The sequence below is a fragment of the Ranitomeya variabilis genome, chromosome 2, assembly GCF_051348905.1.
Source record: "Ranitomeya variabilis isolate aRanVar5 chromosome 2, aRanVar5.hap1, whole genome shotgun sequence".
Lineage (NCBI taxonomy): Eukaryota > Metazoa > Chordata > Amphibia > Anura > Dendrobatidae > Ranitomeya > Ranitomeya variabilis.
Window position 1 is genome coordinate 365,537,590 of NC_135233.1, and position 17,268 is coordinate 365,554,857.

The following is a 17,268-nucleotide window of genomic DNA, read 5'->3' on the forward strand; positions in this document are numbered from 1 at the left end:
ATGGGCCCGCAGCTCCCTTATACACAGTATGATTGGCCCACAGCTCCCTTATACACAGTATGATGGGCCCACAGCTCCCTTATACACAGTATGATGGACTCACAGCTCCCTTATACACAGTATGATGGGCCGGCAGCTCCCTTATACACAGTATTATGTGTGCACAGCTTCCTTATACACAGTATGATGGACTCACAGCTCCCTGTCATGATTTAGATGCCCTGGTCATTTAGTCATCCTCCGGCGTAAGCACTATTTTGTGGCACTGCTGCAGTGCCCCTGCTCAAACTTGTGAGCGCAGCTTCTGACAGGCCAGAAGTTAGAAGCTATGTCACAAGCGCTCAATGTAAGACTATGAGGCTATGTGCACTTGTTGCAGATTCGTGTGCGGATTTACCGCTGATTTCCTGTGTTTTTTGTGCAGCTTTCACCTGCGTTTTACCACCTGCGGAATCCTATACAGGAGCAGGTGTAAAATGCTGCGGAATCCGCAAATGGAATTGACATGCTACGGAAAATACAATGCAGCTTTTCGGCAGCATGTGCACTGCGGATTTGGTTTTCCATAGGTTTACATGGCACTGTAAACCAGATGGAAAGCTGCTGTGAATCCGCAGCGGCCAATCTGCACCGTGTGCACATAGCCTGAGAGTGAGAAAGAGGCCAGAACGAGGCTCCCACAGACTCACATTGATTAGTGACCTCTGCGCTGCTCCATGAAACACTGGAGCCTCGGACAGGTCATAAACTGCAGGAGACGGAGCTGAGCGGAGACAAAAACAGATGAAGACGCCAGAAGGTGAGTATCAGACAGGAGGCAGGGGATGGGGATTTTCAGCACCGCTCCAGCAATTAAATAAAAACTAATGCTGGAGTGGTGCTGTAAATGTGATGCAGCTCTTGATTACTGTATGCAAGCTCCTTATACCAATACTCATAAAAAGCCCAGGTGGTACGTATCAAAAGCTGGCAAAAAGGTCAAAATGTGTGTCTCAGCTTACTCATATGTGCATATTTTTATATTTTTTTCCCTAAGGGCTATTGAAAACCTGTTACTCCTCTGTACTCACTTCAGTGGTGGCAGCTGCATCCTCTTTCTGCTAGTATTCCCTGATCATCAACACAACTGGATGTTGCAGCAAACAGACGTGCTGCTGTTAGGTCTGGCTTGGGCCATATAGGCCAATTAAGACGTAGGGCTATTACCACTATAAAATTTTGCCATTAAATGTTTCCAGTAATGCTACATCATGCTCCTCTGCCCAATTCTTTTATTCTGTGGTTCTAGCACTTCTACATCAACTCTTGCTGTAAGAAAAGTCTCCTAGTCCATCAGTTCAAAATTACTACCTTGACTACTCTGGCCTTAATTCTCAACCACTATACAGAAATGTAAACTTACAGCGAGTCCCCTGGGTTCTGTTCACCAAGTAGAATGCAATACTGTAGTAAGTGGATAGTCGGGATCAGATATCAGGCGGTAAAGCAGGCTCACAGAGACTAAGGTCAGATCAGGGAGGATCACAGAGATGGATGTAGTTAGGGTTTCAAACCAGGTCAAGAACAGGAAAGAACAACTAAATTATAGTACCAGAGACCAGAGTCCATTTAAGAAAGGTGGCTTAATAACTGGCAACGCACAGCAGTATACAAAGACTTTAAGTAAGGTGTAGCATTGTCGCTCAGCTGCTGGACAGCACACTCGCCCTGTCCCGACTCTGTTGTCAGGTGTCCCAGGGCAAGGGTCTCCTTCCTGTTCCTAACGCTAGGGGTGCCCTAGCGTGCCCTGTTCCCTGGATTACTTCTGATGGTGAAGACCCCAAGCCCACCTTGACTTAGCTCCCAAATCTGCCCTCAGTCTGAACCCTTCCCCACCCAGGGAAGAGAGGAGGAGTAGTGTACTGTAACACACCAACCAGACTAACAAGGTATTACAAACAGGGATAAATGAAAATACCAATCATACAAATATACTCACATAAACAACAGAGGATTACACCAGGGAGTGGAGGATGGGGTAAAAACAAAGTAGGAGAAGAAGGGGAATTATTACACACCCAAAACCTAGCAACAGATAAAACCACCAATGGAGAGGCAGTCCCCCTGAGTCTCAACAGCCTCTTTCTCAAGATCAAAGGATATAGACGCAATAACCACCCCTTTTTGTAGTAAAGGAACTGGTTCACAATTATCTCCAAAACAATGAGTTAAGGCATCCACCTTAATGTTCTTATTCCCCAGCCCATATGTAAGAAAAAAGTTAAACCTGGTGAAGAACAATGCCCATCTTGCCTTGTAAGGGGCGAGGGAGACTCCATTTTGATTTATTAATTTCAGGCTCAATATATTATCCCGAGATCTCCCTTTGCTATCTGTGACCCCTACCCATGAGATAAGTACACAAATTGTCAAAAGAACAGGAACCTTCCATATGGCCAGAGAATTAGAGGCTACGTGTTAATGCGAGGAAGAAAAGAGCTGGGCCCCCCTGCCAACTTTTGTGCAAGGCGGACAGCTATCAATCAGCTATCAATGGAAGACATAGACAGTTAGGCACCAACACAAAGATGAATTATGAGAGTACCGTGAATCTCAGGATTAAGTCAAATATACCACCAGAATCCTTGGAGCCCTCCACACACACACCTGGGTCTAATCGTTCCCTAGCTGTACCAGATACTGAGCTATCGAGACTGGCTCTCCAGAATCACTTAGCTGACCCAAGTTTGGATTATCCATATCAGTCCAGCCCCAACGAACCCGTTGAGACATCAGTAGTCCTGCTTTGACCTCCCACTAGAAAGTTATGACCCATCCTAGATATTGGGAATTATTTCAGCTAGGAAGTCAGAACAGGAGATGTCAGTTCAGCCCAGAGGGGTGGTGGCAAATATGGAAGGGGGCGAACTAGGGGTTAAAAGCTAGCTACACACCTTTAGCTGCTGTCATTGTTCTGCCACGGAAGCCAAGTCACGTGAAGATAGACCAGAAACTAAGAAAGCACCTGTGGACTCGAGTGTTTCCCTGAGCCCACATGCTCTAAGGAACGGTAACTTGACACATACAGCTAACTGCAATCCAATACCTGTACCCTACCTTTATATGTACTTCTGGCTGTAATATCTGTTTATTACTCTTTATATATTTGTATTATCTAGTGCGCCTTTCAGCAATTAATTATTGTTGAAGAAGACGTAATGGCTAATATCACTAGATGAGCAGGTGCTGTATAGCCAGGGATAATAGTGTGGCTGGGACTGGTGGTGCCATCCTACCAGACAGAAAAGGTGCATCATGGGTTTACTGTGACAAAGAGGAGCCAGAGACCACAGTGTCTGATATCTTCTACTCCTACACTGATTAGAAGCACTTCACCTTCATATTAATTGGTGCAGGTTTCTTTTAGCAGTGCAGGGGTTAATCTGCTCAGTTGAGAGGTCCTAGAAGCTTTTCTCCATTAATGCTCTCAGCTGTTCACTGTTAGCCACTCACATCTTCTATATAATCTGGGCCCTGGGTAGCACTCATTGTCAGTGCGAGCTTATGCTGCATGGCTGAAGGTTGTTGCTGGTTGTTATTTGAGAAGGTGTTTGGTGGATTTATCTGTGACTGTTGCTAGGTTTTTGGTGTGTAATAAGTCCCCTTCTTCTCCTACTTTGGTTAAACTCCATCCTCCACTCCCAGGTGCATTCCTGTTTTTTTTGTGAGTATATTTGTGTGATTGGTATTTTTCGTCATCCCTGTTTATATTCCCTTGTTAGCCTGGTTGGTGCATTACGGTACATTTCTATTCCCCTCTTCCCTTGGTGTGGGAAAGGTACAGACTGAGGACAGATTTAGGAGCTAAGGCAAGTTATGTGGCCCCAGCGTCTTCACCATCAGAAGTAATCCGGAGAACAGGGCGAGCTAGGGCGCCCCCAGTCTTAGAGACAGGGAAGGAGCCCCTTCCCTGCCACAGTCGCGAGATTAGCTCTTACTGAAACCGTTTTTTGATCCATTATGGATCCTATAATAGACACACAGGCATGAAAAGTACCTGTTTAGTATCTCAGCCTTTTCTTTGTCCTCTATAATTATCTTTTTATTATTGTCTTTAAAGGGGCCGATACCATCTGTTATTTTCTTTTTGGCATTGATGTATTTATAAATTTTTGGGGGATTCATTTTAATGTCACTGGCAATTTGTTTCTCTGCCGATAACTTTGTCAGCTTGATTTCTTTTTTACATTTCTTATTTAGATCTTTATACTCCTGAAATGCTATTTCTGTTTTCTCAGCCTTCAGGATTTTGAATGCCCTTTGTTTTTGTCTAATTAAACTTTGTACTGTCTTATTTATCCATAATGGTTTCTTTTTGTTCCTTGACATTTTATTACCAGAGGTTATGAGTTTTCTACAGGATTCTAGTAGTATTTCTTTAAACATGCCCTATTTAAGTTCGGTATCCCCAGTTAGTGTTATAGGTGGTCAGGCAATGCTTCCTGCAAACAGGGGATTATGCAAATTAGCTGTCCTTCATGATATAGAAATGTGCCATTATTTAGGAAATACAGTTTCTAAGGTTATAATGGGCCATAATATGTAAGTCAAAATCACCTGGAAACTATACAAAAGCAATTGCTATTAGGGAAAAATATACAGATTTAAGTCTCAGCAGTAGAACCCATGTTTTTATTTTCACAAATAAATACATGTTCAGGAAATGTCATGCATGTCAAGGCGACTTAGCCTGGAAAGCGTGCAATTTTACCCAAATCACTGAGCCTGCATAGGTAACCATTATAAGCAATTTCCCCCCAAGACAGTTATCAGCATTGGCATTTTACTGGAGTGAAAGATCCCGTTGGGCAATGAAGTGTAGAATTGTGAGAGGATTTACTTTACATCACTCAGTCAATAGGTTTATTGTTGGCAAAGGTCTACATAACAGACTCTGAAACAAGGTCAGGTTGGGTTCCCTTGAGATATTCGAAAGATGATATTCTGAGGGTCCAAACTCCATGTATATAGACCATTGTCACCCTCAATAATGTTAAATAGGGCATACTTGTCAATGAACTAAAGCGAAATAGACCATAAAAAAAGTATTATCTCCCAAGTCACCTCCAAATGGGATTGTCATCTAAACGACCTTTGGATCTCACTATTACATGAAAGACTGGGACCATCAGAAGATATAATTTTCTGGTGGGCCAGCCTAACCTCAAGGACAGGGAATCGTAAGACTTTTGTAGGGTGGAATGCTCTGTTGGGTACTGTCAGAATATGGTGCTATACTTTTATTTGATATTGATGATGGTGGATGCATTCAGTTAAGGGACTTCTGTACTTGGCATTCACTACAGGTTGCTTCTCAAGGCAAGGTGCTGAAATAGTTTGGGAGGACAAGACAGCCCTTTGGAGCATGTGTATGCTAAGTAGTCCTCTCACTTAGAAAAGTAGGAGGTATGATATAAAACCTATGGCTGAGCAGCTGAAAAGAAGTTTGGGCATGTGCCAATGAGTTTCATCCTCCCTTGGTCTGCAAGCCAAGAAAAAAGAGTCACCAAGAAGCGTCATTAGCAGTATGGGGCTACTAAAATGTGGTCATCTATTCCCTTGTGAAGACAAAGCAGAGTAGGAGCTATGCAGATATCCAACCTGACGAAGAGAGCTTCCTGTGGTAGGACTAGGGTGAGACCAGTAACATAGATGAAATATTGGGTCTGAGAGTCTGACAGCAATGCAGTGAACTATAAAGTGTAGAGGGCAGAATGACATATCCAAAGCTGATTTTAAGCTATTTCGGTTAAAGCAGAGAGAAGAAACCATGGTTGAAGTTGAGCGTGCTGAGAGAAAAAATCCTGGGTTCCAATAGGAGTGGTCTTTGACTACAGCTTACACAATGGACATGCTTTGAGTCTTTTAGGGTGAACCCCCCTGACAATATAGATGGCCCTAGATGCTGGAAATGGAACTGGACCACTTGCATCCCATTGCCTAGGTTGTGAACAGGTAGGAGCTGAGACACCTGGTTAAGACACCTGAGTGTCAGGACTCTGAAAATTTTTTACCTTTTGTGCATTACTGCCCTTTTCCAACATGGCATCTTTGGTCTCATGTGCACTTGTCTTCCTGCTATAAAACTCCACCCCAGCCTTCAGTCTGTGCTAGATTATTCTGCTTTGCATCCAGCTCCTGATTACTCCCTGGCCTTGCACCTGCACCTGCTCCTGTGAACCTGTGTTGGAGATCCTGCCACTCTGCTCTGAGTTCCTGCTGCATACACCAGTGTTCAGTAATCCTCCTTCACCTGCTGCTCGTGTTACTTCCATCTGCATTTGCTGGACATGTAAGCTGTTTCTGCTCTGCAAAACCTGAGACTATAAACCAGGCCTCCCTGTTTGAGCTAAGATATGATTAGAACTGCCTAATAGCATATCTATCTGTGTCTGGACTAAGTCAAGGATCTATTCGTGTCAAGTTTCCTCAAGTATAACTGTGCTTCATAGACTTTCTGTTTGTTTGCATCTACCTCTGAAGTTTCCTATTGACTTCTAAGCTGCGTTTATTATTTGCACCAAGTGTTGTGGACTTGAGTTTCTCTCTGCACCTGCTTGAATCACCGTGTGATAATATAAACTTTACCACTTATAAAACTGTGTCCTGTTGTCTTGTTCCACGCAAAGAGTCTCCTGAATTATCCCCTATAATTATTACACTGAGAGACCAAAGGTGTTAGCCTTGCAACAGCCATTGTGAGTTGCATTTACCACCAGTATGAAATATATTGGGAACTACTGTATGTTACCCGGCCATTCCTGTAGCTATTAGTAACCTCCAAGCTCTGTGCCTCAGCTATGAAGCTTAACCACCAAGTCATGTACCTCTATCTCTGTGAGTGATTGCGCTATAAACTAGCGGGTTACCAAGTTACGCTTCAAAAGCCCCAAATCCAAAACTCATATAAGCTATCATTTGGGTTGTAAGTGAACTAATGGTTCCATCAGAGGATCATTTTTTAATTTGAATGGCCAGTCTGAATCTGCCCTTAAACCTCTAACCTTTTCAGGGGTCTCATTGGTTATGTGGGGCAATGAAACCTCCAGTTTCCATATTGACTGTTTATTGTTGATAAATGTGATCATATTCTTGATTTTACTGACCACAGTAACGAAGATGTATTATGTTCTGTCTGCGGTGAAAACATTTTATCAATGTATTAGCCTAAAATGCCACATATTCTAATATAACACTTCAAATAGAAACCACAGTTACATTTACATATTTCAAGAATATTTAATCTTAATAATCTTATTTAACATTAACTCCACTGCAATAACTGTGCACACAGTTCATTCAGTATGATACTGTATTTTCCTACTCGCATTTCTTCCTCGTGTACTACACAGGACACTTAAGATCAGACTACTGTGTTTGTGTCAGGAAATCACATAGGAAGTTGTCACCTATACAGTAGACTGCTTTTTAATGTGACACAGACATGTTTTAGCTAGGTAATTTCTACTCAGCTGATAGAAAATAGAGAACTGTATACAAAGAAACAATAGAAATATAGAATAAGAGCCAGAATAACGAAATATCCACAGTCTGTGCAATCTTATTGCTGGAGGGAAGGAAGGATCCCTAAAGATCAGGAGTAATAAAGTGGGGGTGGGTGGTGGAGAACTTTGTAATAAGTGTTTTATTTCTTTTTAAGCACCCCCCATTAATAGTAAAGCATTATAAAGTCGTATAAAAAAACTGTGGATAAATTATAGAACACATAGGTGCCACATGTCTCCAGACAAAAAATACTCTTTACAGCTTCCCTCTGCTCTGGATAATTACCATTTTAATAAAATTTCGATTGGGGAAGATTTACTCGATTTGGCAGAAACATGGATTCAATTCACGTCAAATACAGTGCTCAAAAAAATAAAGGGAACAGTAAAATACCACATCCTAGATATCTCTGAATGAAATATTCCAGTGCAAATTTGTATTCATTGCATAGTGGAATGTATTCAGAACAATAAAACATAACAATTATCAATGTAAATCAAAATGAATATCCCATGGAGTTCTGGATTTGGAATGATGCTGAAAATCAAAGTGGAAAATCAAATTACAGGCTGATCCAATTTCAGTGGAAATGCCTCATCATGACAAGTCAAAATGATGCTCAGTAGTGTGTGTGGCCTCCTGTCAGGACTCTGAACATTTTTTACATTTTGTGCATTACTGCCCTTTTTCAAGATGGCGTCTTTGGTCTCATGTGCACTGTGTCTCCTGCTATAAAACTCCACCCCAGCCTTCAGTCTGTGCTAGAGTATTCTGCCTTGCATCCAGCTCCTGACCTCTGATTACTCCCTGGCTATACATCTGCTCCTTTGAACCTGTGTGGTGATCCTGCTACTCTGCTCTGAGTTCCTGCTGCATACACAAGTCTCCAGTAATCCTCTTTCATCTGCTGTTCGTGTTTACTTCCATCTGCATTTGCTGGTTATGTAAGCTGTTGCTGCTTTGCAATAACCTGAGACTATTAACCAGGCCTCCCTGGTTGAGCTAAGATATGATTTGAACTGCCTAATAAGCATATCTATCTGTGCCTGGACAAAGACAAGGATTTATTTGTGTCAAGTATCCTCAAGAATAACTGTGCTTCATAGACTTTCTGCGTGATTGCATTTTCCTCTGAAGTTTCCTATAGACTGCTAAGCTGCGTTTATTATTTGCACCAAGTGTTTAGCCCGGTTCACTATGTATTGATTTAGGCCTTCGCCGGAATTTTTTGGAGAGTCTGAAAACTATACATTTTTGGAAAGGTTATAGTATAAGCAATACGAAAAACAATGTTTCCATTTGCCCCGAGTCCCACGTGACCGCCATATTGGATTTTACAAAATGGCTGATGTAAAACCAATTTTCGTTAATATCTCAGCTTATAAATAACATAAAAATAAAATTTGACAGCTAAACATACATTTTAGGGCTAAGAAATGCAATATTACTAGTTGCAGATGTGTTTTAGATATTTACTACAGCAGTTTTTTATAATTAATTAGTATTGACATAATAATACATAATGACAGGAATCACATGTTTTTTTTTTCTTTTATTACAGGAGTTGAACATGACAGACAAACCACAAGCTACTGAAGTCACTTGTGAAGGTGAGGCACCTATCAACTGGAAGCTATGTATGCTCTGTCAGTCTTCCAATGGCAATGAGAAGTTGGTGCAAAATCCTCGGATACAGTCTTACCAGCGCGTTTTGGACATAGTAGCAGAGAGGGCAAGTTTACAAGATGGCAACTATGTTGATATCCATCGACGGATTAGCAACAGGAAAGACACAATCGCTACACATCAGGCAGTCTACCATCGAAGTTGTTACACAAATGCAATTAACAACGACCAAATACAACGAGCCCGGGACCGTTATGCACATGCATTAGCTACTGGTAGCCACATTACCAAGAAACGAGGATTAAAAAGAGGACGTGCTGAAATGGACGAATCAGGTTCATTAACATCTGACTCTTCATCACCATTCACGAGGTCACATACATGGCCACTGGATAAGGAAAAATGTTTCTTTTGTCAGAACGATGAGAATGAGAAGCTTTATAATGTGAGGACAGTCAACGCAGGGAAATCGTTGAAACAAGCTATTGAAACAACAGATAATTTAACACTGAAAACAAGACTGAACACATGCATTGCACCAGGGGATGCACATTCTATTGACGTCCGGTACCACAAAAGCTGTTGGACAAAGCATGTTTTTCATGGACAACGAGAACGTAGTACCAACAGAACAGACCACAAAGAACCCTTATTACAACGTGCAAGTCTGCTAGAGTTGCTAAACCTAGTGGATATTCAAACACAGAACCAATCATATCTATCTATACAAGATATCGAAACCACTTATTTGAATATGCTTGGTATAGAAGGCGTGGAAAATCACAAACCTACATTCACTAGAAAGTGGCTCAAAGAAATTATAATGAATGCCTTGCCACATCTGAAATCCTGTCTTTCAAAAAACAGAAGGGAATCAGCAGTTCTTTATTCACCAGAAGCCTGTGAGGAAATCATGGTTAATTCTGCAATGGAATGTCGTAGTGATGATGCAGACAACATGCAGACAATCTACAAAGCAGCACAGTTAATTAGGAAAAGCATTGCTAATTTTACAACGGAAGTCAATGATAAAAACACCATAACGGTCACTAGTGACATACACGACGTTCCAGCAGAATTATATTCCGCTATCCATTGGATCATAACAGGGCCGATTAACAGCCTTGAAACTCAAAGAAGGACCAAAATTGTTGACCGAGCAGCACTCACTATGAGTCAGAACATCATGTATGAATTCAAATCAAAACGCCAGGTCAACTACAAGCCAAAAACCGAATCATCAGTATTCAGACAACCCAACGCATGAGAAAACCCACAGGTCCTGGGGCTAGCTCTGACTGTTCATCACACCACTCGCGATAAGAAATTAATGAATCTTCTTAGTTCACATGGGTTTTGTGTTCCCTATGGCCGTACCCTACGAATGGAAACTGCTTTGGCTAATGCTGTTGTAGAAAACACCCGAGAGTTAAAAGGTCTTTACGTGCCACCATTCTTGAAGAAGGGTACCTTTGTGTTCTTTGCAGTTGATAACACAGACTTTGCAGAGGATACCCCTGATGGGAAAGGAACCACACATGGAACTATTACTGCTGTATATCAGCAAGTAGATGCTGTTGGAGAACCAGTTGCACCACCCTTGAAGATAACAGATGCCCACACTTTATCTGTCACTCCATACCATGTACATATGTTGCACTGTGACAAGCCAAAAGTACAACATACCCAAAGATCAGAACACTTTGTCACAAACAAGGAAATATCAGGTTCTTCCCAACTTTCACAATTTGGATGGATTGTTGCTACTGCTGTATCCAGAATGCAGCAACTAGAGAAAGCATCGAGCAAAATTCCTGGATGGTCAGGATACAACTCACTGTTGTCCGAAAGCAAGCGATTTACCAACGTTGGAGCCTTACCACTGCTACCAGAGCTAGCACACGAGTGGTCAACCTTGCTGACTGTGATCATGCAAGCAAGTGAACTGAGGAAGTTGACTGTTGGTGAAGATCATCCCACTGTTATTTCATTTGATATGGCTCTGTATGAGAAGGTTGTCCAACTTCTAGATGCAAGACCTGATCTGAAACACACCGTTGTTCCACGACTGGGAGAGCTACATGTTGTAATGGCTGCCCTGCGCGCTCTGGGTACCTCTACGGAGAACTCGGGTATTGATGATGCATGGATAGAAGGTGATGTGTATGGGTCTGCAACAACAAGGCAAATACTGAAATGTACCCATTACAAGCGTGCTCTTCGTGCTCACACATATACATATGTTGCTCTGTATGAACTGTTGCTGGACGAGTTCTTCATTGATAATCCAGAACTAAAACAGGTGTGTTTGATGGCAACAGAGGGAATTGAAGCTGCCTGTTCTGAGGAAAACAAGAACACAAAAAGTAAGTCAGTGAAACAAGCAAGCACTTCCCTACTAGAGGCCTTGACCACTGCTGACATAATCACAGTCTTTCAAACATGGGTGAAACAGAGATCCAAAAATGCAATGTTCAAGTCAATGATGAACTACCTACAGCGAGTGGAAACCATCCCATTTGTATCCATTGGGGCGGACCATGCATGCGAGCATCTGAACAAGCTGATGAAAATCCATGCTGGCATAGTCGGCATCTCGAACAATGCCAATGCTCGTCAGAGATTCTTCATGGCCACACCTGAACTCTCCCGAGTTGTCAAAGAATATACCAGACAGTTTGATTTAGAACGTGACAAAACCAGAGAGCATCACGATCTTGGGCCAAGTGCAGTCAAGAAGTGTCATCATGTTATTGACAAGATTAAGGAAGCAATTTTGAAACATGGCAACCCATTTGCTGTTGTAGGTGACAAGTTGCACAATGTAATCACCCATGCCTACATCCCTGATGAGTACGTAAAAATGATCCTGAATGCAGATGAGACAGGTCAAAAGCTGTATGAAGACTATGTGTTGGCGCGAATCAATGGGGATGTTAGCCTATGGGCACCAGTAAAGAAGGAGAACAACAGGATGTTCATGTCGGCAAACAAGAAAACCACAGTAAAACTCCGAGACAAGACTGTTGATCTTAAGGAGACCAAGGACTTGTATGGAAGAATGATGGTTTTGGCAAGGTCCAACAGAGACATAAACCAGAAAGTGGCCATTGGGAACTACGAATTCACTCTGACCCCAAGAGCCTTTTTTGCTCCAGATGGTACAATGTTACCATGCCATGACAAATCAAAACTGATCAGTCTCCTTAACAAGTTGGTTATAGTAGAAACTCCACAGAAAGATCTGCAGCCAGAAGATAGGATGGACACAAGATCAGATGCTCCAAGTCGCAAGATAGCCCTGGTAGATGGAATGGTTCTTCTGCAAAAGATGGCCAAGAAACCGGCAACACTAGTGACAGTCAAAGATCTCAGTTACTGCTTCAATGACAGGCTTATGTCTCTCACAGAAAATTACGATGAAATAATCCTTGTGTTTGATACGTATAGGGAAAATTCTCTCAAGGATGCTACCAGGGATAAAAGAAGAAAAGGAAAGGCACCAATTCAGTACCAGGTCAGAGATGAAACAAACATTAATCATATTCCAATGAACAGGTTCCTTTCACATGACAAGACAAAGGCTGACCTGACCAACTATCTTGCTGCAAAGACTCTAGAGTTCAACAGTTCATCACAAAAACTGGTCATCACTTGTTCTTCAGGGTGTACCAGGAGCAACAAAAACTTAGTTTTCGACGACCACAATCACGAAGAAGCAGACACACTGTTGATCTACCAAGCTGTCTTGGCAACACAACGAAACCCACCGGATGCAAGGATGGTTTTCTTCTCCCCTGATACCGATGTACTGGTGTTGGTCATAGCTAAGTATGACCTCATGCTGAAGAATACATCGATTTCAATGGTCTCTGGGATGATCGAGATAGAGCCAATAAGGCGAGTCATAGGGGCAGACAGAGCAAAGGCTTTGACAGCCTTCCATGCATTCACTGGTGCTGACACAACTGGAAGGTTCTCTCGAATTGGCAAAGCAATCTGGCTGCAAGCTTACATGAACGCAACACCAGATGTAATCAGTTCTCTGCAGATGCTTTCGACTGAAAAAGAAGTGAGCGAAACTATGTTGTCAACTCTTGCTACCTTCGTATGTTTTGCTTACTCTCCAAAAGGCATTTTTATTAAGAATATTCCCGAACTGCGATGGCATCTATTTTGCAAGCATATGGCAGAAAGTGACAGGTTACCTCCTACACTCGGAGCTCTAAAACAACATGTCCTCAGAGTCCATATCCAAGCCAGAGTGTGGGGACAAGCTAACATTGCTTTGCAGGATTCTCAGCTGGATCCCGAGAAGAATGGCTATCACAAAGGGTTGGATGGACAGTTGAAACCAACCATGACAGATGTTCTTCCAGCTCCAAAAGCAATAATCGAGATGATTAGTTGTCAATGCAAACATGACTGTTCTTCTTCAAGGTGTTCGTGCCGAAAAAATAACTTATCCTGTACCGATCTTTGTCAGTGTGACAGCGAGTGTATGAATGACGAGGACACTCAGACCAAATATGAAACTGATGATGACAGTGATGGTGGCGATATGTAAAGACACTCTGGTTGTTCAAAAGTTAAAAACATTAACTCTCTGCTTTTCGAGTTCGAAAATTTGTTCAAATATAAACCGATACAATTTGTAGTCGTATATAGAGTATTTATTTGGATACCACTGCATTTCTTAGTACTCAAAATGTATGTTTAGCTGTCAAAACTTAAGTTTTACGTTACTTACAAGCTGAGATATTAACGAAAATCGATGTAAATCAGCCATTTTGTAAAATCCAAGATGGCGGCCACTTAGGACTCGGGGCAAATGGAAACATTGTTTTTCTTATTGCTTATACCATAGCCTTTCCAAAAATGTACATATTTGAAACTCTCCAGAAAATTCCGGCGAAATTACATAGTGAACCGGACTAGTTGTTGACTTGAGTTTCTCTCTGCACATGTTTGAATCACTGTGTGATAATATAGACTTTACCACTTATAAAACTGTGTCCTGTAGTTGTCTTGTTCCACGCAAAGAGTCTCCTGAGTTATCCCCTATAATTATTACAGGATACTCTAGCCTAAAAAAAAAGGAGACTGCTGGAACAATGACTGCAGAAAGCAAATTAGAGCAGGTGTTTTCCATAATTAGATCACTGCAGAAAGATGTGGAAGGTCTGCAAAAGAAGTTTGGAAGCTTTGAACACAATCAACAAGTGTTTGGACAAACTTTGCAGGACTTGAGCAACCGCATGGCAGCCCAGGAAGACAAACTTGTTAGCATAGAGTCCCAGTATGGACGGGCTTTTCAGGACATAAGCACGCAAATAGCTGCACAAGTGACTTTACCCTCTGGGCAACCGCCACCAGCTGGCCCACCTAAGTTGCCCCCATTCAGATTTAATGGTGATCTCAACAAATTTTGTGGCTTTGTGAATCAATGTTTGCTATATTTTGATGTGCATGCTGACCGTTTTCCTACTGATAGATCCAAAGTATTGTGTGTAATAATGCTACTGACCTCACGAGCGCTCGCCAGGGCGAATCCGATGATTGAGTCTCGTGACCCACGGTTAAATGACTTGGATGACTTCTTGGCCGCTATGGCATTAATGTTTTATGACCCTAATCACCGTGCAACCGCTGAATCTGCTTTGTTGTCTTTACGCCAAGCTAAACGTTCTGTTATTGGGTATGCCACTGAATTCAGGAGATTGGCAGTAGATACCAATTGGGACAGTTATGCGCAATTGCCTATATTTAAAAGGGGTCTGTCTAGTATTGTAAAAGATGAACTAGCCTGCTCTGAGTCACCACAAGAACTAGAGACATTTATACAGCATTGTGTGCGCATAGACATTCGCCTTACTGAGCGTAGGCAGGAGAAATTTGCTGCATATAACCGTGTTTCTAACTTTTCCCTTCCTACCAAAGAGCCTGCAGGTAAAACCTCTCGGGAGGTGGAGGAGGTGCCCATGCAAATTGATTCCGTTCAGAGGCGCGAAATCAATGAGCGCTGGGAGCATCACCTGCGTGAAAGTCTATGTTTCTACTACGGCCAGTCTGACAACTTCTTGATCAATTGTCCTAAGTGTCCTAGATGGCCTAACAAGGTGCTAGCAGCAGTAGAGGAGTATGACAACTGAATCTGACATCTCTGAATGTAGCCTGCCTTTAAACGCTGTATTCCATTCACTTTCTATGACTTCACCCCCCAAGGAGCTGAAGGAAAAGAACTCTCACTGTTCTCTCCCTATTAAGATCCTGTGTTCAGGACAGTGGATTTCCAGTTCAGCTATGATTGACTGGTGCAGGTGGCAATTTCATGGATATCGCATTTGAAAGGAACATGGTATTAAAATTCAGCAAAGAGCCTCTCCAATTACCATGGAAACAGTGGATGGGTCACCTTTAATCTCTGGGCCTGTGGATCAGGAGACCGTGCCCCTTGAGATTTTATTGGAGCCTAAGCATCAGGAGCAACTTTTTTTCTTGCTAATTTCTTCTCCTCAATTCCTGTGATTTTAGGCATTCCTTGGTTGCGTTCTCAGAACCCAATTATCAACTGGGAGACCAAGGAGATTATCTTCCCAACAAGGTGCAACTCAGCGTTAACAGAAGCTGTCCCTGAGTCCACGGCTATGGAACCACATGTACAGGTATTTTCTTTACCTCCAGCTTATAAAGAGTTCTCTGACATCTGAGACAAGAAAAATGCAGATCAGCTTCCTCCACACAGGCATTATGACAGTCCCATTGAGCTGCTTCCCGGGGCAGCCATTCCTTTTGGTAACGTATACCCTTTGGCGGCACCTGAGCTTCAAGCCTTAAAGAGTATATTGATGAAAATCTGGCCAAAGTCTTCATACGTCCTTCTTCCTCACCAGCAGGGGCACCTATCTTTTTTGTAAAGAAGAAGGATGGGACCCTGAGACCCTGTCTTGACTATCGAGAACTCAATAAGGTAACCTTACGAAACCGTTATCCTTTGCCTCTGATTCCCGAATTACTGGAAAGAGTCCGCCATGCTAAGGTGTTCTCTAAACTGGATCTTCGTGGGGCTTATAATTTGGTGCGTATTCGTCCAGGGGATGAGTGGAAGACAGCATTCAGATGCCGGTATGGACACTTTGAATCTCTTGTGATGCCCTTCGGGCTTTGTAACGCCCCTGCAACATTTCAACACCTTGCTAATGACATTTTCAGAGATTTGTTGGACCAGTTTGTAGTGATCTATTTGGACGATATACTAATCTTTTCTGACTCTCTACAGGAACATGAAGAACATGTCAAAACTGTTTTAAGACGTCTGAAAGAGAACCATCTGTATATTAAGCCGGAGAAATGCGAGTTCCATCGTTCTGAGATACAGTTCTTAGGTTATATCATCTCTCCCCAGGGGCTGAACATGGAATCTGGTAAGATTCAGGCTATCCTTGACTGGCCGGTACCCAAGAACTTTAAGGAAGTCCAACGTTTTATTGCTTTTGCAAATTTCTACAGACGCTTCATTCGAAATTTTTCTGATATTGTCCGTCCCATTACTTCCTTGACAAAGAAGGAAAAGCCCTTTAATTGGTCATCACAGGCTCAAGAAGCTTTTGATCGGCTTAAAGTCTGTTTCACATCAGAACCGCTGTTGATACACCCAGATCCAACACTTCCTTTCATTGTGGATGTGGACGCTTCTGATAATGCTTTGGGGGCTATTCTCTCCCAAAGAACTGGAGAGAAGGGTCTGCTACATCCTTGTGCTTTCTTTTCCCGTAGACTAACCTCAGCAGAGAAGAATTACGACATGGGAGACAAGGAATTGCCGGCTATTATTGCGGCTTTCAAGGAATGGAGGCATCATCTGCAAGGAGCTGCACAACAGATCATAGTGCTAACTGACCATCGCAATCTAGAGTTCCTTAGATCCGCTAGATGTCTTTCTCCTCGTCAGGCTCTTTGGAACTTATTTTTAAATCAATTTAACTTTGTTATCTCGTACCGTCCAGGTTCTCGTAATGGGAAGGCTGATGCTTTATCCCGAATCCATGCTGCGGATTCCGTACCTGGAGCCCAGTCCAAGACCATTCTATCTGATGC